Genomic DNA, 15,929 nt, shown 5'->3' with positions numbered 1-15,929 from the left:
CATGACATCAATCCACCACATAAGATGTGTAGAACATCTTCAGTGTCACAACATGACAGCAGTCACCTGTACAGTATCCACATCAGCCCACAGATACAGTACATTCCCCTTGCTGGTGTCAGACATCAGTGTCATCCTTGCTCCTCGTGTGTGTGTGTGTGTGTGTGTGTGTGTGTGTGTGTGTGTGTGTGTGTGTGGGTGTGTGTATATGTGGTACACAGATGTCATGTGGGACATGGTGTACCGACGAGTTTGCCATGTCTGGCCATAGTTGCCAGGCAGCAGCAATATGGTTGCAGATGTGCAGGGGTGTCATCAGTATACCCTTTCGTGACCTGTGTCACACATTCCACATCATGGTTTAGTGCGTATACACCTCAGTGATGTGGGTCACATTCCACAGTATATATGTATTATATCTGAATACAGTCATGGCTATGAACTGTGTCTGTAACTCACACTGTATAGCAATAGAGACGCCCCATGATTCCCTGCAATGGCCATGTACATCAGCTAAATGTGCAGTATATCTGTACGGCAGACAGACAACACTGCATTGAGACACCATTACCCCACTGTATATTTGACAAGACACCATTGCGTTAAACATATATGCATGTCATTGCACACATCAGCAGATCACATGTCATACTACATGTGATTGTCAAGCTCATATGCCACACATCAGGCAGGTGTACTGTTAACCTCTGCTGGTCTACATGGTGTAACACAAGGATGTATGCTAACTACTACAATGATTGTGTAATTTGCATGCCTTCTGCTATGACAAATGCATGCTGTTGTATGCAACCCAGGGATGTATGATAACTACCACTATTATTATCTACGCTGCATGTCGTCTTCCGTATCTCATGCATGTTGCATGCCTTCTGTCATATCACATGCATGTTGGGTGCCATAGCATGTGTGTATGTCTGTTTGTGTGTGTGTGTGTGTGTGTGTGTGTGTGTGTGTGTGTGTGTGTGTGTGTGTGTGTGTGTGTGTGTGTGTGTGTGTGTCTGTGTGTGTGTGTGTGTGTCTGTGTCTATTGTATAGATTGTAATGTACAGTTCTTTTCTGTCCCTCACAGGTGATGTAGGTGCGTTTCTGTCCTGCGGTCCATCTGATTTTAGTGTCCCCCCAGACTCTAGCAGTGATAATGAACGTATGACTGAGGCACAGGCAGGTTTGTCAGTGGCTGAATCTGTGCCATTGGTTGCCATTCCCCTATATCCTCCTCATCCCCGCACACAGCTCTCATGCCTACATATACCCCATCACCATTGGCCATAGAGGAAGGACAGTTGGCGTGTGGTAGCTTGGAACAGGAAAATGTGGGGGCTATGGAAGGTGTGCCTGCACACCATGGTGTCAGCCAACTGACTGGTGATGCCCCACACAGGAACGTGGCCAGTGCTGCTCATAGGAGGACCTCTGGCCAACATGCCCCTGCAAGTCAGAGAGCAGCAGTTGGTGTCACCAGATGCATGTTTCAGGCTGTAATGGAGGTACAGTTACGTGCTGAATGGCACAACAGAGAAGATCAGAGGCTTCAGAGGGCTGCTGTCCATTCTTTAAACAACAACATCAAGGCAATGATAAATGCTCAACAGCAGATTGCTGATGCTTTGGATAGACGATTGGGTGACATTGTTGGAGTTCTTGACCATGGCATGACAATCCGCATGCGTGAGCTGTCTGTGTTGGAATATCTGGTAGGAGTGAGACATCGGGCACGTGGACGTAGGCCTGCTACATCACCTGTTTCAGGTCTACGTGAACGAGCTACCTCACATGCTCGCTCCCATAGTGGCGGTAGCAGCAGCAGTGCATCTGGTGCTGTACTGTCTACACCATGACACAGCAGGTCACGTGCACGTGGCCCTGGATGGTCCCAACAGGGACACGGTTCTGGTGGGCATGTCTCATCAGACAGTACCCAATCTGTACCTCTGCCTGGTAGTGGCCGTCCAACCCTTAGCAGGCACAGGTGACATGGCCATGGCCAGACACCGTGAACTGTAAAACCTGGCCTGTACAGTGTGCAGCTGTCAGTAATACCCCTGTGTAGGCCAGTCTCATGCCAGAACTGTGTGCATACATACATGCACACACTGGAAACTTATGTAGGGTACCGCAACACACACATGCATAACATCCACACACGCCCAATTAGATCAAAGGCCCTAACCCACACACATGATGTCATCCAATGGTGCAGCCTAGGCCTCTGGCAAACATTATCACCCTGTGCATATGAAGATGCCTGTGCCGCATCCCTGTCATCCACACCATCAGTGCAGGGACATGCTCATATGGTCTGATGCACAGGGTGAACAGACTAGGAAGATAATTGTAGATTACAATTGTTGTGTACTGTTGACAGGCAGCAGACATACCATGTAGTACAGGTGTACAATGCATTTTATATTGTTAACAGTATGTGTCTTGTGTAACAACCGTAACTGAATGTTGAACATGATGTTCTGCTTTCCTCCTTCAGGTCTAATTGCACATGCCGGTGGATGTCATTGTTTGCAGTTAGTGTCCCATATGTAAATGTGGACTACTCACAGGTATGTATGAAAATACCAGCATGCACCTTGTAGCTTCCACATCACAGTTAGAATGTCCCATGTTCCAAACATGTCTACTGATCCAAGAGCATGATAGCTGTGTATTAAGCTACTGCGGCTACAGATGTGACATCCATACTGGGTGACATCACAGGTACAGTTACACGGAGTGGTGAGGTAAGAGAACGGTCTAGCTGATGACAAGGGTAGAGGCCAATGGAAGTGTGATGTCTCATTGGGAAGCAGTAATACACGTTCCCATGACAGGATGCGAACACACAACTGCACCCACACACTCAGGTATTGACACACATGTATTCGGTGACACAGTAACACATCCACACACTAACGGATTCAGCGACATAGAAACACACACTCACACACACAGTTGCTACTGTTGAGGTGAGGACCCCTGCCTATGTGCAAATCATCATTACAGTACTGTGCACCTACATGATGCGCCACAGAGAATACACATGTACAGGTAGTCAGTATGGCTTAAGATCAGGGATATCAACACGGATAGTAAATTGAATTGCCTGGATGGGGGAGGGGTCTTATCAGTTCACTATAGTAACATGCATCCTCACTCCAGGGACCAGACAGCCATACACACACACACACACACACACACACACACACACACACACACACACACACACACACACACACACACACACACACACACACACACACACACACACACACACACACACACACACACACACACACACACACATACATACACATACACACACATACACACACTGTGCATTCACTATTGAATACACCTATGTCACTCACATACAGATACCTCACGTGTGAGATACACACCCCTGCCTATGTCCTGCTTTCTACATTGCAGTCTGTACAGATGTCTACAACAGTGTACAGGAGAGTGGTAACAGTTGAGATGTATTCCCCACCATACGTGACATATATGGACACACACGCAACCACACATGCCAGTACTGTGAATCAAACACCTGCCTATCTCATGATATGTATGACAGACTTACAGCAGTATTGTATGCGTTATGAAGTGTACTGATGCTTCCTTTGGCAACTGTGCTGATATATGCACACGGGAGGTCTTATCTGTTACAGGTGTCAAGTGATTTACCTTCGGTGTCACTCTGACCGCTGTCTATGTTGTGTGTGTTGCCCTTCAGTTAATGAAACCATTGCTTACCAGTTACACAGGTTATTGTAGGACCACTTTTGACACACCTGTGAGCTGTCCTCAGCAAGCATTCATCTGCAAAGATACCCCACCACTTAGTTATGTCCACACATCTGTCCATACCTGAGGTACATCTTTCCATACTTTCAGCATATCACCATATACAGTTGGCAATGTTGAGGCTGCATTGCAACTGCATGATGTACTAAGATACACATCACCTGCATACATCAGCAACTGCACATGCATGGTATCTGAATGTACACCACTACATGTACATGTGTGTAGGTCCTACAATCCTGTCATTTGGGCATGTTTGTAGGCATTGCAATTGGTGGACATGTGTAATGACATACATGACACATGGACTGTTGTATGATATGATAGGTGTAATGGGTGACCGGTACAGAGGGAATGTTACCTCTGTCAACATTGATATCACACCTTATGTACTGTTAGCATTCAGCAGCCATAGACCTACATTCCATGTGCATGTGTATAATGGCTCTAGCCACCTGTCTGCACAAAGGACAGCAACAGCTATGCTATTTACATATATGTTGTATGTGTGTGGCATGTACATATCCAGGACAGGTACATGTATGTCATATCCAAACATGAAGGTGTTTACTGGTGTACAGCAACAGTCATCTGCAAATGCTGTAAATAACCAAGGGCCCATGGTATGTGTACAGCTGACCTAGTTACAGACAGTGGTATCATTGCATTGCATAACACATAATGCAACTGTGTCAGTACATGGATACATTGCACAGTTGATGTAGAGCTTGGTACAGTCCGCTGGTCAAGGCTCACATGGTGGTGTACTATTATATGTCCTACCACATGTATGGATGTGTGTTGGTGGTCCGAGGTCATGGTGGTGTCTGAGGTTTACATCCTAGAATGCAGCATTTGACACTGTGTCTTACACCTGACTCATCTGTGATGCCTTTTGTGGGAGTACCAGTCAGTACATGTGAGTGGCCTTTATGTATGTGGGGACACCACCACCTGGAGCGGTCCATACCTGTGTTATGGCCCACATATCTGGTTCTCAGGTATATGGTGGTAGTGCTATTGTACACTACAGAGCCTTCAGCCAGGTGTTCCTCACTGCACAGATGTCAGTACTCCCCATTGTTAGATCTACAGTGAGCAGCTGTGATTACGGATGCTACACATCTAGCACTGGTTAGCATAAGCATACAATGCAGTTGTCCTCTAGGTGTCAGGATGTTATCCTGTGTTTAGGACATTTGCCTTGGAATGGCATTATATGGGCAAATGCAACTTAGGTATTATCCTCACTCCCTTGAATCATGGATGCATGTGATATGTGACAAAGGCCTGTCTACTTTCAGTCATGTCATCCCAGAATGACAAACACTGGACAACCTCGTAATTACAGCAGGACATTGGCTCATTGTGTTGGTCAAGCAGTTGCCACTCCTAGCAAGACATCACTGCGAGTGGTAGTATTGTGCTTGGTATAGAATGGTACATCTAAGGTGACGGACAGCAGCAGATGTTGTGTATAAGACAGATATATGTAGTGCAGAGTTCCTGCTAAAAATGACATCTACTAATGCCAGAGCCCATTACAATGTGTTCTTTACGTCTAACTGTAACAGCATGGCTACTGTGGCCTTCCGTGTTTAGAATCAGAGTGCATCCCAGACAGCCCTGTGCTACTAAGTGTATGATCATGCCCAGTATAACCTTGTGTAGATGGACACATAGTGCATTTCCAACAGCACTGTGCTACTAAGTGTGTAAGCATGCCAGTGACACCTTGTGTTGGTTATGTGCCACTATGTGTATGGGCATGGCCATTGTAACCCTGTATAGTGATAGTAGTCATCCATTCCACAGATGGGCATACTCCAGGTCAGGATGAATTCCTACTTTAAACACACAGGTTCATGGGTATGTACATCTTAACTGCTAGCATCCCTGTTGATGTCCGAATTCCTAGAAGGTCATAATGACAGCCTTGAAATGTGTAGTCTGTGTGGCGCGACTCGTAACTATGTAGTATTGTAATAATGATCTGTAGAGAGGCAGGTGTTCTGTTCCCACCATTTGTGTGTGTGCGTGTGTGTGTGTGTGTGTGTGTGTGTGTGTGTGTGTGTGTGTGTGTGTGTGTGTATGTGTGTGTGTTTGTCTCCGTCTGCCTGAGGACTGAATAATGCTTTTAGACTGCTCACACTCCACACAATTCCAATACCCACTTTTGGCAAGGCTGATGATGTCACCCACCTAGAAATACACCTCTGGGAGTGCTATGACTCTGTAATCTCAGCAGTGCATTCTGTAACTTCGTAATGCTGTAGTGTGATAAAGTAGTTAGGTCGGTGTTCTAATCCCAGACTTGCCAAGTGTGTGTGTGTGTGTGTGTGTGTGTGTGTGTGTGTGTGTGTGTGTGTGTGTGTGTGTGTGTGTGTGTGTTTGTCCCCATCTGCCTGAGAACTAAATAATGCTTTTAAACTGCTCACACTCCATATCATTCCTATACCCACCTTTGGAAAGGCTGATGATGTCACCCACCTAGAAATACACCTCTGGGAGTACTGTAACCCAGTAATCTTGGTAGCGCATTCTGTAACTGTGTAATGCTGTAGTGTGATAAAGTAGTTAGGTCGGTGTTCTAATCCCAGACCTGCCAACTGTGTGTGTGTGTGTGTGTGTGTGTGTGTGTGTGTGTGTGTGTGTGTGTGTGTGTGTGTGTGTGTGTGTGTGTGTGTGTGTGTGTGTGTGTTGTCTGCCTGCGTGAGACAAGTACAGTACTTTGTTGAGTATGCACTCTCTGTACAAATCACATGACCACCTTTGTCAATCCTGCTGTTGTCACCCACCTAGGTATACACCTGTAGGTGTGCTGTAACCCAGTATTCACCGTAGAGCGTGCCCTAAAAGCGTATTGCTGCAGGGTGATACGGTAGGTAGGGGTTCATATACAGGACATGGCAAGCATGTGTGTGCGTCTTTGTCTATCAGAGCTTATGTAGAGGTGGCTGTGAGTGTCTAACCACTGTACATGTTGGGAGCAGATTTTGTAGTTTTCCTATATGGTGTCCGTCTTATGACACATTGGCCACCTCACGAGGAGTACAGCTGTCAGTCAGCCATGGGACTGTGTTGGCAAGCCATACCCCTACATCTAGCAAAAGGCCTGGTGAACAAAGTATGCAACCCTACTAGTACCCGGTATATGTCCTGCACCCATGTGCCATGCACAAACACACTTCCCTAGGATATCCCGCTATGTTGCTAGTACCATGCACATTTTCAGCTGCGGTTTTCCGTTTAACCGCCAATTCACGTCACGCAAAAACTTTCTGCATTCTTACTGTGATACGTCACCCCAGTTCACATTTCAATGGTATTATGTCGTTATACAGTATAAAATTAGCAGGATATGCTCGTATACAGATTACACGTCATAAATGGTGTGTGCTGCAGTCGAACTGGCAATGTCTGCTCCATAATCAGATGCTCTAACCACTACACTATTGGTGTTCTGCTTCATTTATATGTATACCCATGGTTCATAGTTACCTGAACACACACCTCAACACTTCACTAACACAGCAGGCATACATTTTCCTGTTGGGAAAACCACACTACTACACATGCACCATTCCCTACTGCTTTAGACATGTCCCATATGTTGGCTCACTCCAAGTATATTCAGACGCCCCAAGCTTATAGTCCTGGGACATACGTTCATATAATGGTCATGGTGTTCAATTAGTCTTCCGGTTTTTGGCTCATCCGACTGTTGACTGGGACTGCCCTGTACCTGTTTGAAAGTCAGACTTAGCATGGGGACATAGTTAGTTCCACTTTTAGCATCCTACCTGTGGTTGGAGATGTAGAGGTTTGCTCACTTCTGGGCAATTTGCTATGACAGCATTAAATATTATGGGGGGAGGTTTCCGCTGCTGTTTCCCTTCACATTTGTTATGACTGTTATATTGTGACCATGTTCATTCTTGATATATATATATATATATATATATATATATATATATATATATATGTCTGTACATGCACATGCATATACACCTACTTGCTTGTTTACATTTCCCATACTGTTGAATGACTGCCACTTACCATTGCACATACACGCTTGCATACCTGCTTGTTTGCTTTAAAGTGCCTTAATTACTCTATATCTGACTGCCATTAATGTGGCCATCATATAAAATTAGCCCCAAAATTACCACTAAACCATCCGTGATACATTTTCTATGGATGGTAATTAGGATATATGACTTACTACAACCATTCCACAGTACTGGCAACAAATGTAACATTCGAGTGGTGTACATATGTATAGTACATGTTACTATTCATATGTTTCTGAGACGCATATGTATACATTTGCCGTATAAATATTTATGAATTGGACACATACTTGACAACTACTTATATGCATGTATGTGTGTAGCTATGTGAATATAAGTATGTACGTTTGTAGATATATGACTACATATCTGGAGTTATACATGGCCATGTATATGAACAACTGCATACGGGAGGTACCTGTACCGTTTGTATACAGGGGTTGTGTGCATCATTACGACGAGGAACCTGGATGGGGTATACAATTTGTGGACATGTACTATTTGGAAGATGGCTATGGGGATGCTTCATGTGAACATGTAAAAGGTATATATTCCCGATAATGCACGTGGGGAGACATGCATCATGGTCAGGTGTTTAATCCCGGGTCGTTGGTTCGGCAGGACCGGCTGGAGGCTGAGCAGGGTTGTGGACAACTACTGCTCATACAACTTGTGGCCAGATGTCTATGTGACTGGACATCGTGTCGTGCCACCAAGTCTAATCTTTAGGACAGATACTTATCCCATGAGGGGTAGCTAAAAATTTTGGGGACCAATGACCTTCATTCTTTTGGATTTATGAAAATGAGGGAGGGTTATACATGCAAGGGATACATAGTTTGCAATCCTGAGACTGCCTAGGGTGAGACTGCCTGCTAGATATGAGTAGGGGTCACTATGTGCAGATATGGCTGCGCCAAGCTAGCAGCCCAAGTATGGGTGGTGTTGGTGGATGTTCAGGAAGGGGGTGTGTGCTGTGGAGGGGATGATGGGTATTCAATTATGTATCCAGGTGTGTTTGGGTTGGATAGCTCAGTTCAGGCCAGGCCATTATGTGGGTGTGAACCGGTTTCGTTTCTGTACATGTGTATCGCACATTTTAATGTTCATATATTTGTGGGATTGTGTTCTACAGTATGGCCTGTCAGGTTTTATTGTGGATGTGAATGTTTGTTCTTTGGTTTTCTTTCTGATTCACCCACTACTCGTTCACCTCCAGTTCACCTATTGTGCATCCGACCCAGTGTCCCCTTGGCGAATTATTACATTACCCATCACCCCCCCCCCATATTCCACACACGCCATCCATCTCTTCTCTGGTTGATGGCCCATGGCACAGACAACAGAACACATTGCGTACACTACATATCTCTGGTACCAATATGGTTGTGAGGATGACCCTAGCATTTTTGATCTTCCACATGCTGTACTTCACGCACATAGGTACACGCAAATACTTATCTTTCATGACATGGTAGGTAGACCCAGGTAATACCCATTCATCTTTGGGCCGTCCAGGCAAGGACGACTTGGACCACGAATGGGCAGATATTGAGTGAATGCTCTGACCATTGGTAGGGTTGCCACCTTTTCAAATGACCAAAGTGGGACATTTTCAGGACACACATCAGATTTTACAGGCCAACACATACCCATGGTCAGTACAAAGGATAGTACTTTAGTTTTATGCCTAAATCAAAGCTTATTGTTTTAGCAGTTTAGTTGCTTATTCTGTTTCTTGTAACATTTAGGTATTTTACATACAAAAATAACTATTTTATGGAATTGTTACATAAAATATGGGACATAATTATGTCCTACAATCACAGGACATTTAACATTTTTAATATTTTTGGTAAGGACACAACTGCCCAGAGAGGGACTGTCCCTCACAAAGTGGGACAGGTGGTAACCCTAACCATTGGGCTAGGCTTAGCAAAGGGTAGCGGCGCACTTACACACTGCGTTTCGCTTCCACTTGGTATAACAATCAACACTACAATGGAATATGGGCACAGGGTTTTAAATGTCATTTGTTCGAGGGACGGGGACTCGATATTCAGCTACGTGCCTTTGTGTTTGCTTTTTATTTTGGTGTTTGCAAAACTGTCTTGTATGCTTTGCATACATTTCAGTATCCATGGACACTGACAGGAGTGATTATTATTAGAGGCAGGCTGTACTAGTCAGCATTTTAGGTTGTGTGTCTGCAGCCAACATGTTCACGCCTCCGTGTAGCACTTAGACATGCCCCCTGCAATAGCGCACATTTCCTATGCACGTAGACGTTGCGGCAGCGTTCCTTCATTAATATGCACGTAGTGCTGTTGCGCCATCTCTACGCCCATGGTCGTCGCAAGGCTAACGCCGTCCTTGCACCGAGCTTCATGAATCCCGGGGATTATTATTATTATTATTATTATTATTATTATTATTATAGTACAGGGAGTACTAAGATTACATTTTGAATCTGGAAAAAGTCTGCTTCATTAAGCACCTTTCCTAGTGCTTAACAAGGTTTTGTTAAGTACCTTTCAGTGTCATTAAACTCTAGTGTTATACTACAGCATAATAGCCATGACAAGACAGCAGTGAGAAACTAAAACAGTGTTATAAAGTGTGTGTGTGTGTGTGTGTGAGGCAGTGTGTACCGCAGTTTTTAACATCTCAAATATGCACTTCACATCTGGTGGCTATTTGTGAGCCACTACAAAGTGTGTTAAAAGTTTTCATAGCAGTAAAACATTTCACACTACTATATACTGTTTTCTCTGCAAACTTGTTGAATATCCAGGCAGCTAATGCTCCATTTACTACAACAATCATAACTCATCTGCTATGTGTTCTCGACGTGGATATAAGGTTCGACTCGAGCTTTACTTCACTCTGTTGTCAAGGAGCACTTCTTGATATCCATATTTTCAACACACAGTAAGTTAGTTATGATCAGAGATCAAATCACATCATTCTATATCATCATCATCATCACTGATATTATTATTTCACTTTGAAGAGTATTTTGATGTGATACTTCAACTACAGGTAACAAGTCTATTTCAGGCTTGGAGATATTTTATACCAGGGAAAGTGCTTAGCTATCCTATAGAGATAAAAAGTTAGATTTTTCTGGCTGGCACATTTTTACATCCCTTTTATCTGTGAGTCAGAAGAGCAGTTCTTAGCACATAGTGCAAGATATTTTTTCTTGTATGAATCAATATGGTGCTCCCTTGTCAATGTGGCCACCACATGCCATGTTCACTGCGTGGTTAACAGTGTTTTTTATGGGCAGCTTGAGCAACCGGTGGAGACTTCCACCCATTCTTACCATAACACATGTAGTCTAGTTACTAGGAAGGAGTCTTTTAGGAAAATCAGAATGTTACACCAATAATGTATGTTATTCTTATGGACGAACTTTGACAGTCACATGGTCTAATGAGTTCTGTGACTGTTAAATAGTTTAGGTTTTCCTGTGTAATTTAATGAGATAGCTTAAATAAACATAAACTTTACCGGAAAACTCTCCACAGCTTCAGGTCAGTTGATAGCCTGTTTTGGAAACTTCCAAAAATGAATACGTGTCTTCAGTTTGAAAATTTCTTTATGTCACACATCATATCTGAATCTCTCTAAAGACATCAGAGATGAAGACAGAACAAGACACAGTGGTGTTTATCCTACTCATGATTCCCAGTGACATAATCCTGAGAAACAGCAAAAGAACCGTACTTTTCTTTATTGAGCACTATGTAAATTTTGATAATGCGATTAATGAAGTGTTTGAAAATTACACATGGCTGCAGACCGTCAGGTAATATCTTTTAAGAAAATTAAAACTATAATTAGAGGAATACACATTCAGGTCTGTGTTCAGACTTAACCTGAAGAAAAGTAGCATGTACCACTTTTGCTCTGTTATCATTACTCAAAATAAGGCACCTAATGGACAGAAATTATATTCATTTAGTCAGGAATTTCAAAATCAGGTAGGAATAATGGTCCTTGTGCATCTTCTTCAACCATAGCCTAGGCCACAAGATTATGGGTAAATGCAAAATGCAGTGGCAGTCTTCAAAATTAAAGTGCCACCATGCCTTTTGTCCATACTTTTACTCTGATAAAGTAAAACAAATGCACAGATCACCAAGCTCAATGCAATTGTGAGTACTTATTGGTGATACGAGTATGGACAGGATGCTGCCCACACATGCCAGTGACCAGCAACTGTGTGCTGGACAACTGGGTGTTAGCCACTGTATCAGTGTATAGCTCTACAGTTTCTGGCTGGCAGGTTAATCTGTCATGGAAAGAGCACTGTATCTGTGAGGAGACAGTTTAGAGATTATGCATGCTCAATTATTGGCTTTTTGTGAGACTGAATGGCTACCACATTGTCACAGTTACATTTTTAAATAAATTACTATGGATTGTTAATCACTGGAGTGAAACATCTTTACTTTCTCACATGTATCACATAATATGTATCTGATCAAATAGCTTTGAAGCTCTACTATAGTAACTATAATGTGAAAGACTAGTTACCAAGTAACAAAAGCTGCAGCATTTTCCTGGAAACCTCAAACTTCCTAAAAGCATATTTTCACAAGTGTATCAAGTAAAAAGTATAGCAAAAGGAATGAAAAGAGGAAATATGCAAATTCACAGAATTATTCTCAAAAAATGACACTGGGTACAAGTTTCTATATATACAGTAAAAAATTAATACCTGCTGTGTTCTAGTACAGTTAAGGAAGAGTGACAAGTGGTGGGGAACCTGACAGGTTATGTAATGACAAATTGAAATAATTAAGATTGACAGTGTTTATAACGTCATTAGAGAATCCTTTTTTAACCATCTAGCATGTAAAGGCAGCAATTGCCACTTCTGTGGTGTAATAGGTGCTTGAAAGTTTTATGGGGGTGGGACTACCATCTTGTGAACATTTTACAAGATTTTAGATTTTAATATAAGAAACACAGTTTAACTCTTTAATACACTTATTTAAAGGTCGAGGTCTCATTTTTGCCTAATTTAAAGGTTGATGTCTCATTTTTGCCTAATAACGTATCAGTGAAACAAACACTGGTCCCTCCCTGCCATATCACTGATGCAGAGTACCCTTCACATTCTCACTCACTGTACAGTCAGTGCTACAGTTTATGTATATTAGGCACATCTCACTTTACCTAACAGAACATACCCCACATGAGAAAGGATATGCCTCATGCTGCCCTGTAAGGTTTTAAAGTAAAATATTTATGCTGTGCAAGCATTGAGATTTATAAACATTATTATACAGGTCTGTATTCTGAAGTTCATGTCTCACATTCAACCATGTGTTATATGTTTTGTCCACTTTTACATACATCACTGTCCTTATATGTTTTGTTCATTTGTTATCTACTACGTCACTCTCCTTATATGTTTATATGTTTTGTCCATCTGCTACATACTACAACACCACTCTGTGCATATGCTTTGTCCATTTGTTATATACTACATTAGTGTCCTTATATGTTTTGTTCATTTGTTACATACTACATCACTCTCCTTATATGTTTTGTCCATCCATTACATACTACACCACTCTTTGTATATGCCTTGTCCATTTGTTACATACTACATCACTCTCCTTATATGTTTTGTCCATCCATTACATACTACACCACTCTTTGTATATGCCTTGTCCATTTGTTACATACTACATCACTCTCCTTTATATTTTGATACTTGTGTGCCACTTCAGCTATTTTTTTAAATGTTGTTACTTAGGATCAATTAAAGTCCACAGCTAAAAGATCAAGAAGGTACAAGTTTAGAAATACATTGGCAGTGAAAACAGTAACTATTTACTGGGTAGCTTGTGAAGGCATATTATTTGGTACTAAACTATCACATTGTGAAACAGTACAAAGTTTTTAGTATTAATATTATGAATTTCCATAATATGCATTATGCTTTGCTCCCTCTGGAAAATATGAGAAAGTCTACTAGACATATATCTACCTATCTGTCTGTCTATCTATCTATCTATCTATCTATCTATCTATCTATCTATCTATCTATCTATCTATCTATCTATCTATCTATCTATCTATCTATCTATCTATCTATCTATCTACCTATCTACCTATCTATCTATCTATCTATCTATCTATCTATCTATCTATCTATCTATCTATCTATCTATCCATAGATAGATGTGTGTGTGTGTGTGTGTGTGTGTGTGTGTGTGTGTGTGTGTGTGTGTGTGTGTGTGTGTGTGTATTTATTCAGTAACATATCATCACAGAACAGGAATAAATGTGTGCTTAATGCCCTTAGGAGAAGGAGTCTGCTGACTGATCCTTCATTTAAATGAAAAATCTTATGCAAAATACATATTGGTACATTAACACTAGCTTCATTTGTCAAAGATGTCTCATATATGCATTGGTTAAATGTATAGGATACTGTATTGGTATTCATTTCCTTCATCCAATGTTTGCAATACAGGAAAAGAATCATGCCCCCTACCTCCAACTCAAATTTGTCTAGAGCATGGATGCATTAGGGGCAGCTATATTGAAATGGCTCAGTATCTGCACAGGGAAGCATCTTCACTCTGTCTTGTATTCATTTTCTGACCTATATGTTCAAACTCTGTGTAAGGGATTGTTGTGAATTCCCAGTGACATGTCTGAGAAGTGCAGGTTGTATTGCTGCTAATAAACAATGTCTTTATGCCTTGGGCCACAGCCTAATAAGGTGCAGTGCTACAGTGGTCACCATTACCAGACACAGTCTGCTTCTTCACATAGGGTCCTGGATGGTGGACTTAATCAATATCATATATGCCTCAAGAATTTTAACGCTGAAGCAAATCAGAAAAAATTGTGCTTTTTGATGATGTAGTATTTTTAATAAGTATAATATTCACTAACTGGTTTGGTCTCATTTGGTATTAGTGCCTGTTACATAAAGTAACAACCCTGTTTTATACCACAGGCATAATATTGTCTTTGGTTTGGGTGAGTGACTATCTCAGAGTCATTTGAGACCATTGTCCTTGCATCAGTTGTAAACATAGTCTAAGCTGTGTTGGGACAATTGTGAATCAGCTGAAGACTGAATAACAACAACTAATTTACAGGCATAGGCCAGAAGTGCTGGCCTGAAGGTCTGAGAAATATATGCCAGATAGGACAGGGCCCAAAAATGAGCCCTGTGATATACCACTGGTAACTGCTTTGCTTTCAGAAGTGACACCTGATACTCTAACCACATGGGTTCTGTCAGGCAACCTGGTATGTTTTCAGTGCCCATGGATGAAATGTTCTTAATTTTTGAAAAGGCTGAGAGAATTTGTTCCATAGTAATTAAAGAGGGTGATTAGGACTGTGGAACCTGTGGGATAGATATAACTGTCAGTTGAGTAAAATTTGCACTAAATTTGTTAGCTAGGATATTATTTATTTCCGTTGGGTCATAAAGTGTAGCATTATTGTGGACTAACTCCTAACACTGTTGGGTATTTGTTCTTAACTTCCTGACATAGTTAAATAAATATTTGTGGTTATTTTTGGTTTTAGTGACTATTTTAAGTGCGTACTCAGCTATGAACTTCCTAATGGTTCCCTTGCACACTTTGTTAATTTGCTTAAGTATGCTTTTAATGTAGATAGAATGAGACCTCTTATAAGCATCAATCAGTTTCTTTCCCTTGTTATATAATTTATTTATATGGGTATTTCACCACAGGGGTTGTTTTTAAACTTCTCATTGCATTTGTTGAGGATAGGGACTGTCTTATCAATACAACTATTTAATTGAAGTAGAAATCAGTGACAGAGGTAGCAGCGTTAGAAATAAGATCCTTCAGAGGAGGATTCCTTGATCAAGTAATTGAAGAAGGCTTGCTTTTGATAAGTCCATAAACACACAGCTATTAGAGGGGATGTACTACCAGTTTAAAAGGAAAGGGTTACCAAATTATAGTCTGATTTAACAAGATATTAATTTATTTTTTCTATTTTATTTTACATTTGTTGACC

Source organism: Protopterus annectens, chromosome 8.part0 (genome assembly GCF_019279795.1).
Source record: "Protopterus annectens isolate FY-2018-M chromosome 8.part0, PAN1.0, whole genome shotgun sequence".
In the NCBI taxonomy this organism is placed as follows: Eukaryota; Metazoa; Chordata; order Ceratodontiformes; family Protopteridae; genus Protopterus; species Protopterus annectens.
Note: the sequence above shows the minus strand (reverse complement) of the source record.